The sequence below is a fragment of the Myiozetetes cayanensis genome, unplaced genomic scaffold (genome assembly GCF_022539395.1).
Source record: "Myiozetetes cayanensis isolate MyiCay16 unplaced genomic scaffold, myiCay2020 scf16, whole genome shotgun sequence".
NCBI lineage: Eukaryota > Metazoa > Chordata > Aves > Passeriformes > Tyrannidae > Myiozetetes > Myiozetetes cayanensis.
In genome coordinates, this window is record NW_026087270.1 from 15,031,831 (window position 1) to 15,047,379 (window position 15,549).

At 41.0% G+C, this 15,549-nt stretch overlaps 1 long non-coding RNA gene across 1 annotated transcript in view; it reads left to right on the forward strand.

Moving 5' to 3' along the window:
• Positions 1-15,311, forward strand: part of LOC126637924 (uncharacterized) — a 25,285-nt gene extending 9,974 nt beyond the window's left edge. Inside the window, exons 3-7 of the long non-coding RNA XR_007628465.1 lie at positions 2,904-2,983; positions 5,898-6,031; positions 8,066-8,225; positions 10,204-10,392; positions 11,018-15,311. This is a non-coding gene — a long non-coding RNA (uncharacterized LOC126637924). The remainder of the gene's footprint in view (positions 1-2,903; positions 2,984-5,897; positions 6,032-8,065; positions 8,226-10,203; positions 10,393-11,017) is intronic.
• The last annotated feature ends 238 nt before the right edge of the window (positions 15,312-15,549 follow it).

Genomic DNA, 15,549 nt, shown 5'->3' on the forward strand with positions numbered 1-15,549 from the left:
ATTCCCAGCAGAAGTGTGGAAATAAGCAAAGAAAGAAAAGTATTCAGGGAGAGCTGCTGGAAATGCAGAAGAGTAAACAGTCACTCAGTCTTCTCAAAACTCCATTGTCTCCTGTCCTAAAATTTCTCCTCAAGCAACAAAGTCTGTATTTTCATAGGTGTGTTACCAGCAAACAAGCAGTTCTTATGAGCCCAAACTCACTGCTGCAGCCACGGTTTTTAATCAGGAGCATCTCTGTAGAGATCCATGGAGAACAGAATAGTCTTCCTTGAGGCACAAGCGTTGGGATTGTACCCTCAGAGGCTGAATTCTCTCCACCTGAAGAGCTAAGTCCCCAAACACACAGGAACAACTCTTTGGCATCTTGAGATACCTCTAGACTTTCCCTCAAGCCCTTGCTGTGCTAGGGTCTGCATCAGCATTTGGGGTATTTCCAGATTTAAGGTGTGCGAGAACTTTCTCTCTTACCCTTACCCCAGACCCTTGTGGACTGATTTCATTGCTAATGATCTCATAGTGACTAGACTTTCAATGCTGGGAAGGATAAGTTTAAGTAAAGGGAAAAAAAAAAAAAAACACAAAAAAACCCCCAGAAAATTCAGTATCTCTCAGGAATGGTGGAGGCCTTGCTGCTGGCAGGTAAAGGCAATGGCACACATTGCTTGGTTTTTTGGCTCCTCTAGTTGGTTTAAAATTTCAGCAAGGGGTTATTGCAATGATGGGACAGTTCAGTCCAAATTGCTTTTACCCTGAGAAAGAGCTGTTTATCTGTTTGGAAGAGGAGGACTCATCAGTGCTGGAAAGATTTCATATACCTGGTCTCAGGATCTCTTTTCCCCTCAGCTGCTGGAACGTGAAACCTTCCAGCTGCCTCTCGCCACACTTTGCTCAGAGAGGAGAAAATATTACGAATGAATGTTTCTAAATCCCTCATTCAGTGCACTGAGGGCCAGAGCCTGAAGTAAGACTCCTGATAAATATGGGGATCCAAATCTGGCCCTCGGAGAGCTATCATCTATTACACTCGAGCAAAGAGCGGCCTGATGTTAAGATCTGACTGCTCATTGCAAAGCTTATTTTGTTACATCAGCAGGCCACAAGGTTCAATAAACTATGTGGCCTTTATCCGTTCCATATGTACTGGCTGCCTCCTGTAGTTTCTATGTATTTACCCTGTATATGAGCTTTAAGGGAATCTGATGCCTTTAGACAGCAGAAATGCAGATAATTCTCCAGTTTGTAAAACCCCATTTAAATTTGATTCTGCATCAAAAGATAATGCCAGTAATTGCAATTTTTGTTTTCGAGATACAGGCTTCCAGAGGGGCCTGTGACTCAGAGGATTTTATAGGCATTGAAATTTGATGGATTAATTGTTAATAAAAGTTAGATTGGGTAAGTGAATACAAACATCATACTGAGTTTAGTATTTACATTGGCTCCCAAACCTTTTTAAAGGGCAGTTTTGGACTGAGATGCCAGAACAGAATTTTTGAGTTTTACTCCTAGAAAGTTATTTAAGTGGAAAACAATCCCCACCAACAACACCAGGGTTTTTTTCTTTTTCTGGGGGGTTTTGATTTTGAGGTTTTTTCGGTTTTTTTTTTTTTTTTTTTTTTGTATCATGTTATCACTATCTCCTATCAGGATCTCATTGTACAATAGTGACCTCTGATGTAAAGGAATCAGGAGTGCCACTTGCAAGCCCTATCATACAGCCTTACTGAGCAATTATGAGCCTATTCAGCAAGAGCCAAACAGCTTAGAAGGGAAGGGACATGTGTGCATGTGTGCACACCCACACGTACACACACAGACAGCTGAAAAGCTGGTGATAAAATAAAATTGAAGACCACAACACTGAAGGATCTGGAGCTGTTAATTTTTATAGCCAATACAGATACTAATATTTTATGAGGTTTGGAACTATCAGTGTAAAAAAAATAATATCTAGCTTTAGCCTTTTTGTTTTAATACAAAGATAAAACCATCACTGGAATAGAGCAGCATTATAGTTAATAGACCTCCTCTTTATGGACAGACCTATCTTCCTGTTTCCTTTTGTCAATATTTATAAAAGCAGAAGGATATTTGTGCCTAATCCTATCCAAAATCCATGTGTTGGTTTCTTTAAAGAAGCATCTCTTCTGCTCACTTATATCTTATTTCAGTTAAATAGCAGAGTTGGACTGATCCTTTCCAGTTTTATGTGTTGTGGTCGGTGAAATGACTCCCTTTGCATCAATGCAAACTCTGAAGTGACACGGGGAAATTGGGTAAGAGACTTTGCCCTGCAGAGTTTACATGATGGTGAACATCTGAACTCCCCAAAAATGCTGTCTTCTTGCTCTAGGGACACACAAGGGTTGTCTGATTTGAGTGTTCTCCATCACTGTTTCAGAGGGTTACAGCTACCCCAGAGGGATCACTGGTGGGCCAGCTGGGCATCTTTGCAGAGGGTACAAGATAGTCCTTGAGGTCAGTGGAATGAGTTACAACAGGGTGGAAGGGAAACTGGGGAGAACCCTGGTCCCAACTGGTGTGAGATATCTATGTCTATGACCCTTTAGGATAAATAATAAATATTAAATATTATACCTTATGAGTAATAGCAGAAACATTTATTTCCATCTTACTCGACATATGATGCCAAAGACATAATACTTGGAAGAAGTGTGATATTGTCTTACTGGTTCTCTCAGTAAGATGAGGTTTTATTTTATGTGTAGAGCAACCTATTTATTTATGTGTAGAACCATCTCAGAGGCAGGATGCTGAACTGGTAGTTGGGTGATGCACCTTCTGCTATCATAAAACTTCAGACTTCCTCTGTGACTTTATTTATCCCTTATGACTGTTTGACAGCCTTTATAAATGTGAAAATCTTTTTTGTCATTCCACAGGAAAGTTGTATATCAAGACACAACAATTTGCAAAGTTTTCAAGTATTCAAGTAACAAAGGGCATGCAAACTATCCTATGGGTAAGTTCAGATTCCTGGAAAATGCTGCTAGTTCTGAGCTAGTGTGCAATACACTAAAACTTGCCATAAGCATGAGGACACAACACAATCTAAACTCTGATCTGTCCTTGTATGAGCTTGCCCTTTATGTTTTCTTACAGGATTTCATCAAAACTGCTAAAAGCCTGAGAAAAAAATTATTATGAAACAATTAATAACTTTTGAAACTTTCAGTAAAATAATCCCTGTTTTCCAGCTTCTGGAAAAGGAAAGAGTTTTCCAGAGTCTTTGCAATCCCAACGCAAACATTTTGGGAAAAACACATATGTTTAGGAAGTACTTTGATGATATGTAAGGTTGAGTGACTTCTTCAATATATTGAAAGATGTGTATGCTTTGTAATATGAGTCCTGGCCAGGCATCAAGCTTCCCACGAGGCATTCTGTCCTAGCAGCAGCCAAGAGACCTGATACTAATAATGCTCCAAGAATTCAAGGTGTTCGTTAATATTCAGCCATAATGAATGCAGCATGTGTTTTTGAATAAACTACATGCTTGAATGAGGACCTCTCATTCAAGAAGGTGAGGTGCAGAGTGGAGTGATTAGACCTGGCAAAAAGCAGTTGTTCTGTCGGGGGTGATGCCGGGCAGATAATTGTCAATGCTCACAGCGCCGCTCCTCCAGCGTCGCTCGTGGGAGCAAGAGGCTGAGCTGCTTGGATGTCCCCAGCCACGCTACACTGGTAAATCCCAAGGGAGTTCCATGACTGGGAAGTTCCTGCAGGTTGGCCCAAATCTGCTTTGTGTTGGAGCACCGTTGTTTTCAGGCTTGGTACATGCTCAGCTGAACGCTGAGCCTTTTTCACTCCGTTTGATTTGTTAAAATTTTACTCACTTCCACTAAGCTGAAAATGGCTCAGCCTTCTAGAGACCATTTTGTTTGAGCTTCAGAGAGAGCTTCAGTTGCAGCAGGTCAGCCCAGTAACCCACACAAGCAATGCAAAACTTTGAATTTATTACAGAAGAACAGGGGGAGGGGAATAGAACCTAAGCATTTGTTCTTTTGAGACCTAAAGTTCCACCAGCCTCAAAGAGGCCTTCAGTCTTCAAAGCAAGCAGGATCTGTTCCCCAGTAATCCTTTAGATCCAGCAGTATATTTCCAATGGTGAACACACAAGGGAGGTGTTTCCATCCTGATATGTGCAGGTTTTGGGCCAAAATGTCTTCAGTTGCTTGATGGGATATTTGGGTGGAGGCCCTCATCTCCATACTGTTGAAGAGATGAGATGATCTTCATGCAAGGAAGTGAGATGTTCTAATACTCTTATCTTACTTTACATAACTCCAGATGTTAATCATCAAAAAAAAAAAAAAAAAAAGATCCAACCCTTTTTAATATTAGGAAATTAAATGATAAGGCTTGACTTAATTTTTCAGTTTTCTCTTGATAAACCTTAACTTTGAGATGCCGCAGGAGGTGGATTCACTGGACTTCTCAGTAACCTTCAGATGTAATTGCATCAGCCTAAGTGTATGTATTCATCTTTTCTCCTTATAAAGCATCTTTGCATTAAATTTAGAGTAGAAGTTCTTAAAGAATTAATTGGGAGAAGGTATTTGGTGCTCTTGTTAGGAGGAAGAAGGTAATGTTTTTAAGAAACAGCAATCTGGAAGAATAATCAAAATATATTCATGGCATTTAGCAATAGTTTAAAGAGTTTTCAGCTTTTCCATTTTCAGTCAAGTAACTTCAGCAAAACTCCTAAAAAGTGATTTGAAATGATTATTTGTTTCTGAAATTAGTGTGGAGGGGATTTTCAAAGTGAAACCATTTTATTTTTTTTTAAAGTATGACTGCATATAAAGTTGCTTATGGTTCTGCTTTCCACACCCTATAAATAATAATAATAATGATTGAAAATAACAAAATCTTCCCACTCAGACCAATTTACTGCAATTTTCTTTTCACTGTACTATTCAGTTTATTTAGTCTTTGCGCTATCTCTGAGCTGCCTCTGGATTTCAGACACATGTATGCAGATAATTAGCACGGATGCAGATATTACACAAGATGGTCAGGGTTATCAGATGCAGGCGTGTCTAATCCGTCGGTAATTTACAGTTCCTTTTTAAATTTCCACTTTCTAATAACAGTAGGAATTTTTCAGAGGACATACCCCTCGTCTCCCATCTCCAACTGGAGGAAGAAAATCTCACGAGGTGGGAGCTAAATGCAGAACGAGCACTTAAGGGAAGGCTCCGATCTGCGTGCCACACCTCTGCCCTCTCTTGTATACAACGAAAAACCCGTCAGTGTTATTGTAAATCATGATGTCCCAGCCCAGAAAAAAACATATTTTGCACCTCATCTGGTCTAAATATTGAGTTTACGAGTGAATGTTGCTTTGCATTATGTGTTATAGATGCTTTATGTTTATTTAAGAACTCAGTTTGCAGGAATGTTTTCCAGACATGCGGTTTACCGCAATAGACAGTTGTTGATATTCTGATCCCAAGAGCATTAGAATATGTTTAGAAATTGCGACACTTTTAAAACCAGATGTTCTACATAAGCTACACAAAAAATGGGGGTGGGGGAACAAATAGAACTGTCATTTGGCATGAAAACAGCCTGTGTTAAAGCAAAGGCAAACACATACCAAGTGAAATAAACGTGGTGAACTGCCCTCAACCCTTTCCTCCTTTTGTAAGGAACTATTTTAACAAAAGATGGAAAATCCCATCTCCCAGATGGTGTGGGAAGGGAGAAGGGAGGCTTTCAGGTCCAGGTTTGCATCTGAGGGAAGCTGCTGGATCTTGTTCCTGGGATGGATCAAACCAGAATGACAGAACTAGGCAACTTCAAGCAAGAAAAGAATGTAAATCTGGATTCAAAGCCCAGCCCAGAAATTAATTTTCTGTGTGTTTCTAAAGGTAAATGATCCTCGCTGAGGAAACAAAGTTATGTCCTCGTGGTGAATGGCCACAGAAAGGTTCTTCCCAACCAGAGGCTGATGACACATCCTACCCTGTCCTTCAGGATTTGGTGAAGACTTTGCTGTAAACAGGTGGGGGATAATACTGCATCAGGCACTGTCTCAGGGGCTGAAGTGTCTCAAAATATCCCTGCTCTGGGTCTCTGGTGGGAAAGCAGGGTTGGGCAGCAGAACAATCTGGACTCACAGCCGTCATCAGTTGATGATAAACTGTCTCTTTCCATTTAATCTGTTGCTGTTTTTTCCTTCTGAATTTGAATTCTTTCCCTTGTTTATTATAAAGCAGAAGGCAAAAGAGTTTCACATACACCAACCTTAAACAAGTCGACTTGAGTCATATTACTCTGAATTATTTTTCCCCTCCTATCGAAAGTTAACATGCATTAGGGTAATCAGTGATAACACTATAGGTTGGGACCTCTAATAAAAGGAAGACCAACTGGCAGACCAAAAGAAAAGATAATCACAACCCCTCTCCTTTTCGTTACAACAGCATCTCACAGTGATGGAAACGTTATCAGCAAGTCTGGAGGAATTTGCCTCAATATATGTTGTTTTAAGTAACTAAAGCAGTGCATGTGTTTGCCCAAAGGTTGAAAATGTTGTATTTTTAATATGAAAGTCATGTAATGTCTGACAAATAACCTTGTAGGAAAGCCATAGGTTTGCCAGCAGCTTTCCTCAGCGTTGAGAATCAGAGCTGCTTGGACCCTGCTGTGTCTCTTCCAAGCTGTAGCAAAGCTACTCTGCACATGGATGCTGCATCTTAGCTCTTTGCACAGCTGCATAGGAATGAGCTCATTTATGAATGTGTGGTTCGTGGGAAGGAAATTTACTTACATTAGTAAAAGGACCGAAGTGCCCGACCAGCTTAGTCACCCTGCCTTCATTGAACAGGAGGCTCCTGCTGCCTTCAGTGGATGTTGGACCAGTTTGTTAGTCCAGCTTCAAAGAATTAATGCAGTAGTAGGATCTGCCCACTGACTCACTGTGCTCCTCATGAGTACCTGAAAAGCCAGCTCTGAAACTCTTACTAGCTCTGCCTCACCAAAGACAATTTATGGCGGAAGTTCATGTACATATTTATTTTGTTGCTAAAGAGTTTGCTGGCATACTTCAAAGTGTGGGCTATTACCTGTTCAGGTTTATTGCCTGCTCGAGTGAATTATTGCCTACCTGAACAGGCCTGCTGAGCAATAGTTCAAATTAAAACGTGTCATTTATCATGTTCACACCAATCCAAAATGACCGCAAAACCCAAGGTGTAATTATTGCCAGGCTCTGACTGCAGAGCTATCGTAGCAGGCTCTCAACCAGTGGGGAATACTGGTTTCCTTCTTCTAAGGAAATCTGCTTCCTTCTTCATAATGAACAAATATGACCCTAACATTAGCATAATATTGTTTCAAATGCTGATATGCACCACGGAAACCAACTGAGAAATATGGGGGAAGAATGTGACATGGATTCCGTCCAAGATTAGTTTTTCTGCAGACTGCAGTTTTAGACCCAAGGGTTTTTCATTAAAATTTATTCTAAACAGGTCTTGCTCTTCTCAACAATATCCAGAGAGGAGGTTGTCACACAGGCTGAAATGATGGTGCTATTTTTATTGTTGCCGTTATTATTTTTGTTACCAATATTATTGTTTACCCCAATTCAGAAAAATAAACAACAGCAGGGTCTCAGTGCCAGCGTGGGCTGTGAATGCTTCAATGTGCCTACAGCTGTAGTAAACCAAGCCTGTACATCCATTTTCTGCTCCATCCTCTTCTATCCCTGTTGCCTGCTGTGTCATCTTTTCGTATTCTTTGATATATCCCAGGGTTTGTGTTCCATTTTAACCTAAAACTTGTAGAGCTGCAGCTGCCTATGGTATGTATATGACAGCAGTGAAGAGCAGCAATATATATAGTGTGCTGTTCCCTCACATCCCTCCTCAACCCTTCCTGGCTCATCCAGGGCTTTTGAGCTTTTCCTGGATAATGTAAAGCTCCTGAAGTAAAAGAAAAATAAACTCTTTTGTCTATGTCTTTACTGAAGCACTGTAAATATATATTGTAAAGCTTTCTTTTTTTTTTTTTTAAACTTCTTTTATTCTTGTAGGCATGAAAGGACAAGGAATAATCAGACAAGAACAAAATAGAAAGCAAACATAAGAAGTCTTTGCTTTAATGAAAGCATGTTGTGATAGGCTGATCAGAAAACTCCTCTGGGGTTCAACTGCATGTGCCCTGGGATTGAAGAAGGACCAGCACTGCAACAGGTAGTCAGGCTGGCCATAATTCATATGCAGACCTGGTTCTGAGCATCCTGATTCCTGCCTCACTTCTCTGTGAACCATTCCAGGTCCCTGCAACTAAACACTTCCCAAATTATGGAGTTTGCATCCTGATCTGAATTTTGCAACTCAAGCCTACCTGTGGTTATACAGTCAGACAGAAAAGCCAACAAGCCAAGAGCAACGCCTAGTCACTGACTTTGATCTAGAAATAGTTATTATCCAGCTATCTCCATTACAAAACATCCAGTTTGCTAAACCTGGGTTATCTTCTGATTTGGCTTCATTTGATAGGCAAGAGCAGGTCTAGCATGGGAGAGCTTCACATCCCGAAACGATGCATCTTTCAAAAAACTGATAAGTGATAAACCTTGCAAAACCCCTGAGTAGGAAATGACGTTCCTGTCCACCTCCCAACTCTTGTCTCTGCAGTTAATCCTAAACAGCACCACTGGCAGCCTTTGCAGATCAGATGGAAAAGCGAGTGAATTAATGCTTTGCCCTACAAAGCTGACAGTCATCAGTGGGCAACAAGAGGAAATGCACTACTAAAGACAACTCCACCAGTGAGGTTATACAGAGGAGTTCAGTTCTCAAGCTGTAAGCTTATGCAGATTTTACATGACTGATTTTCAAACTATTTCTTTGAATTTCTGTTTCTTGGAAGCATAGTAGGAAGTTGCTGAGAAAGGAAGTCACTTTGAATTCTCTTCTTTTCGCTCCAGATTAGAAGAAACTCTGCTTTCTCTGAAGAGTGAATTTGGGTCACAATGCAGTAGCGTTCAGTCCTCATGCTGAATTACTTGCTGAACATGTGGTAGTACTTTGCGACATGGTCTGTGGACTGGGAAGCAGGCTGAGCTCACCCAACCCATTTCATTTATGGCTTTACAGGAGTAAATAAGTATGTTTTCAGCCACTCAACACAAGAATGGCTTGCAAATTGCAACCGCCATTGCCTGGCAGGTCAAAGGTTAAGCTTTTCAACAGGTCAGACTGCAGTGCTAATTCACCTCAGCAGTGAGTCCCAGGCAGCCTGTAATGCATATTTGTGGTGGTTGTGTTTGTATAGCATGCACATAAAATGAAAACCGTATGACAGAGGTTAGTCCTCTTAAATGGTTGTCACATTGGCTTGGGTTGTACTTTCGTACAGTTATCCATATGCTGGCCAAGATTCTGGTGGTATTTTCCTATAAATTTTATTGACGTGGTGAACTAAAATTGGGTAATTTCATAGCTATTATAATCAGCTAGTGGCCCAAGAAATGCACTGCCATGTTTATCATGAAAATGTTGCTAACTGGTCTGGCCAGGTTCAGCTTCTAGTGGTGGCCCTCTTCCAAACGTGGAAAACCCCTTTTTCTGACACAGAGGGTTCAGACAATCCTTGTGTGCTCAGTCCACACTGAATGCTGGTGCTGTGGGCTGAGGGCTCAGCCCCTGTCTCCAGATTATTTCCTGAATGTTACACAAACAAGGAGCTTGTGAGAGCTTCTTGAGTTCTGTTCAAAGCTACCAAAGCTTGGGCTAAGGCCTGGATTAAATGAAATGTCTAAATTAGGAGCCTAAATTAGGCATCTAAACTCCCTTATATATTCAGTTGGGAGAGATAGGCACTCCCAGGGATACCCTGGGGAAGTGCAGTTGTCCTCCGTGGGTTTCTGCCCAGCCATTGGCTCTGCAGGGAGCACAGGGTAACAAACATCCTAATGCAGGCATCTTAGTTGGGCACATGTAGTGCTGTGGATCTGGACCTGGATAGCTACACACTCATGCAAAAAAATTAATCTCAAATTGCTTCTCCAAAGGGATTTTATTCTTACATGACCTCATGTACTATGTGGTGGCCATTACATGCAGACATAACCCCATGGAGAACGTTGCCAATGTCAGCTCAGCGAGCCAAAAGTCTGTGTGTCTGAGTGACAAAAAGAAATCATTTACTGTCTTTTGTTGGCAGAGAAGTATTAAAATTTCCTCCTCCGCAAGGCAGGAAGAGCAGACACAGCCCTGGACTTCCTCTCCCAGATCCTTCCTGACCAGGGTGCCCTGCTCCAAGGGAGGAGCCGTGACCTTCAAAGGCCGTGTCTTGGCACATCAGGACATACTCGTGTGCACAGCACACGCTCGTTGTTCTGGTGCAAAACAGGTAAATTAAAAAGCTTACCACAATAGGCCAATTTCAGAAGATTTCTGCTGAAAGGTAAAATCTCAAATTGAAGAGAAATTCCTGAGTGCACATAGAGGAGACAACCGAGGTGTTTTGGGAAGCTCCCAGTTCCATCTCCCAGAGTTCCTCTACATCCCCGAGAAAATAAGATGAGTGCCCCTCATCTTTGGTGACATGGTTGATGAAGCTGGCAATAGCACTCCAGTTTAACTATGACTATAAATGATGCTTACATTTCAACAGCGTTTTTTAATAATATTTTTCATAAGTATAAGCTAAAGGAGTTACTTTCCACCAGGGTCATGGAGAGTTCACTAAATGCTGATAGACTGTATTCTGTATTAATGGTGCTAAGTTAACTGCCTCACAGAACTACCAAAGCCCTTTATTTAAAGAAATAGCACTGTATTTCATAAGAAAATATTTTTAAAGCTTTTCCTACTGATATTTTTTCTAAAGAGAGGGAGATCTAATTATTTATACTGAATCTGAAAGGCGTGGCATTGGATGTGTTCAATAAGATACATGGTTTATTTGAATATACATTATAAAGCAGCATGCAACACAGATGATTAAAGTATTTTGTTTTCTTTTTATTTAACAGAATATCAGCCATTAACTTCTGCAGCTAATTACTGGATTTCACAACCAACTCTTCAGAAACAGCTACAAGAATTTGGTTAAACCTTTCTACTGAGCTCTGGGTAAGGGTTTCCATGCAGCAAGAGAAGAATCACTGTATAAATCACAGTTTCTTCTCTTCAGGAAAGCAAGGAATCCTCAGCTCATCTGTATCAGCTCACCTATAGCAGCAAGCAAGGTGACAGAGCTGGGACTTATTCCTTGGCATGGGATGTTTGTTTGTCAGGCCAGGAGTTGGGAACTCATATCTGCCTGTACATAAGATTTGTACTCCCTTGCATGGCTAAAGCAAGTTAAAAACCATCCTGGCTCATACTTGTGGAAATTCCATGGTGGTGGTGGCTTGAAAAGTGGGGTACTAATTAGAAACCAGTTCTTGTTACAGTGACAAATGTGAAGAGACCTTAAAGCAAAATTACGGGAAAAGTGGTGTAGGTTGGACCGTGAAAGAATCACTAGAAATAGTTTCTGCCTATCAAGGTAGTGCAATCCACTGAAAACCTCATGTTTGCACTGATAATTAATTCCTTGACTCCCCATTTCCAGAGTGAATCTATAAAAAAACCCTGCTCACACTTCTCCCCTACCACATCACATTTCAAATCTATACAGCTTTAGCAGAGCTAGTTCAAAGCAGAAACCCAAGGACAATACCAAAGAGCTGCTGTTTCCTGCAAGTCTTCTGCCTACTCATGATGCACCAATTTATGAAGCTGACAAAACTCACCAGTAAAACGTGAAGACCATGAAAGTGTAATGTGTAATACCCAGCAAAACAAAACGACTCTTTTATCTCTGACTATTTGGTTTAACGACCGTAGCAAGGGTGTACACAAATTTTCAGAAATATACTTAATGCATATGCCTCTCCACTAAGGGCTGGCAGAACTGAGGTGGCATCCAGAACCTCTGATGTCCTCAGAACTGAATGTTCTGCTTCTCAGGTGATAAACTGTCCATTAATGTGGTGATAGAAATTGAGTGTCATATTTAATGAGAAAACAATTCCTAGGACACTTACCTGTTACCTTTCCAGCGTGTGAAAACTGGTTCCTTTGTATTGTTTTATTGTCTGTGCTCCTGCCAAGTGTGTAAGATGGCACCAAGTGACCCCAAACAAACTTGAAGTACACAGGGAGAGGATTAATCAGTCAGGCACTTAGGCATAAGCTTCATGTTAAGCATGCAACATAATGTTGTTAAAGTGAATGTAGTGGTATTATTTGTATGTTTAAAGTTAACCACTGAACTTATCTGTTGTACTATATCAGTGCCTAATAGCTTGTGCACTTACTTGCAAATTTAAGATACTTAATGTGTTTATTCTGGACTCTTCCTGTTGTTGTGCATGTGAAATTGTTGCCCTCAACCAAGCAGGGTAGCACAGCCCTACAGCAGCAGTGCAGGCCAGCTCTTCCTCAGCCACGGACAGAGTGACAGTAGGGAGCTGGATGTGGGCAGGGAAATGCTCACAGCAGCTCTGCAGCAGCTCTCCAGCAGCAGATCAGGTTTTTCAGAGCCCTCAAGCAAAGGTACTTAGTTCTGTCATTGTGGTTTCTCTGCTGCTGTTCAGAGACAGAAGAGCTGAGCTCTGGTCATTCTTCACTCATGGATGTTCTCCATTTGTGCCAGCCCTCTCACCTCATCCATAGTCTATTTTGCTGTCACAACTCTTCTTCTCTGTGCATGCAGAGGTCATGGACCCCAAGACCTAGAAACATGAAATCTCCATGTAAGAGTGGCATGTGAGCTGGACCACCCCACCTGGCTCCTGCTTGGTTTGTATGGAAGGATGATCTGGGGAGATTTAGGCAATAAACCAATATTGCCACCCACTAATAACCAAAAAATAAATGTTCCTGAGTGATGTACTCAGCACCTTCTATTCTCACCGAAGTAAGTAGTTCCTTTGGGACTACTTTCATGTGTCTTTAGGGAACGTAACCAAATTATACCACATGAGAGCCGGTAATTTTAATGTTATGCTCTAAGGGGAAAACTATAAACATAACAGGAAAGACTGGATGTTTTCCATTCATAATTTTAGAAAGGTTTCTTCTCATCTGTACATATTAGCTTTTCAACATCTCTGGCAAGATTTAAATGAATTATTTAACTGGAACTGAAAAGCAGGTCTTACTTTTAAATTAAGGTGATAAAAGCTGTTGTATTTTTTTAATTTTTAAAATATTACTGTAGAAGATAAAGATCAAAACCAGACCCAAGAAGCGATAAGGCCAAGAAAATACCCAGCCTATAACCTCCTGGCAGGAGCTGGAATAATTTGGAGAAATGACTGGCTGCGATCCGAAGCACGGTCAGTAGAGATTGGAGAATCCAGAGGTTTTAATCGGAAGCATTTCCATGTTGTGTCAGTCTTTTGTGACCGGGAGTGCAGGGTGTGTGGAGCTGGGAGTGGTGCAAGGCCGTGTCAAGGAGCTCCTGCTGCAAGAGGCACGCCAAGTTTTGTGCAAAACACGGAGGAAAGCTGAGAAAAGGCCTTGTGAAGAAAGATCAGCTTGAAATTTCGGTTCCTTCTCCTCCATCAGTAGGAAATGTGTAAGGTATGGTGAGCCAGGACCCAGCAGGAGATTTTTGGTTCAGAAACCAAAACTGGTCTGGGAGAAGCACTCAGGCAGTCAGGTGAGTAGGGATTTGGCCAGTGTGAAAACAGGGATGTTTTTACAAGCTAAACTGACCCCCTGGAGGGCAGCAAGCGTGGTGTGTCTTGTATGAGAGGTGGTAGCACCCACTCCCTGCTCCACACAGCTGAAAACTCCTGTTTCCTTGGATGAGGGATCTACTTTACTGGAAAAGTCAATCATCTGAATTATAGACCAGGAGAGTTTTTATCCCCACATCCACCATCCCCCAAAAAACCTCTCCCCAGTATTTCCATGCTTCCCCTTTTGCCATTAAGATGAGATTTTCCCCTGCAACTGAACAGTAAGTGCTTCATAAACAGTTCCTCCGTCTGCAAGTGGACCTTGAAAATTGATTATTTTTTGTTTGTTTCTTTTAGTCTCCAAATGTTTCTGCCATTATAAGGCAGGCAGTTATTTTGCCAGGAAGGAATGTGAAGAATTAGAAAAGTTGAAAGCGATTAGGACTCTTGTCTTTTAAGACAGAGCCTTTCACAAAGCCTGGCATTCAGCCTGCTCAGAGTGAGCATCATAAGACACCCTGAAGCCTTGAAATCCCTCAGTTTCAAACCCCATGGGGTGGCTTTTGCATTATCAGGGAAGAGATGATATTGCAGAGACTATTTTCTTCATATTTTAAAGGCCTCTGAGTTAATATTTATTCTAAGTAGATGTTTATTTTTGGGTACTTTTATTGTTTATAGGAAGGCCACAAAGAGTTCAATGTTATGGAGAAATGGTTACTTTGTATTTATGGTTGAAGAAAAATAAGAAGAAAAAAAAAAAGAAAGTTCCAAACAATCCTGCCCCAGTTCTTTATTTCAGGAGACAATGTACTTTCCACCCATGCACAGGCAGTGCTTTACAGGCTGTATAATAAAATGCTGTTCCAGATATTGTCTAAATAGAAACAGATTTAACCCTGCTGTTGTGACTTGCATTGCTGGGTAATGAAAGTTTTCAATCTGGTTTTACTTTGTTTTATGCTTGCTGGAGAACTGCACATCCAAAAAATCCTGCCTCGTGCACAGAGACCTGTTGTTCCAATGCCATCTGTTTGTATATAAAAGGTGAACATCCCCACAAACAAACAAACAAACAAAAAAAACCCCTAGGATTTGGACTTTTCTGGTAGGCAATGAATTGCAATTCAAACCCAAGAATTTCTAACCCTAAAATACTTTGAGAAAGAGTCAAATCATCTACCTATGCAGTCATTCACTAATGGCATACTCAAAACTGCTGAAAAGACTCTTTAATTTAAGTTGACTGTGAAAATTACCCATTGCTGTGTTACCTAAAGCAACCTCCAAGTGTTTCTCCATAGGGGAAAAGCCCTGTGATAAGAGATAGTCCCTGAAGATCTGAGAACAAAAGATGGGCTGCAGCATCTGCATATCAGGAAACGGTCCATTACTCATTAATTGCTCCATTTCCGTGCATCAACGGGGGTCACCCTGTCACTGAGGACCAGCAAGATTATAACAATAATATAAATACTGCTTTATTTACAATTTTACAAGAAAACAACTTTCCATGTTTGTTATTATATAGAGACTGTTGGTTTGGTTTTTTTTTTCCAAGTTTCCACAAATAAAACACTCTCAGAGGACAGTAGGAAGTTTGTAATTTGAAGCATTTTGCTGTGGGACTATAAAGGCGTATTTCCACATGTCACAGAGCCGTGTCCAGCTGTTGGGACACAAACTAAGGACTAGGAGGAACCACATTCTCCTCTTTGCTCTCCCACAGATTTCCTGCATGACCTTGAACAAGTTACTGAGTTTCACTGCCTGCGTGTACAGGCAGTACCCTGTTATGCTTCCTTTTATAATCTGTGATACTCTCTTTT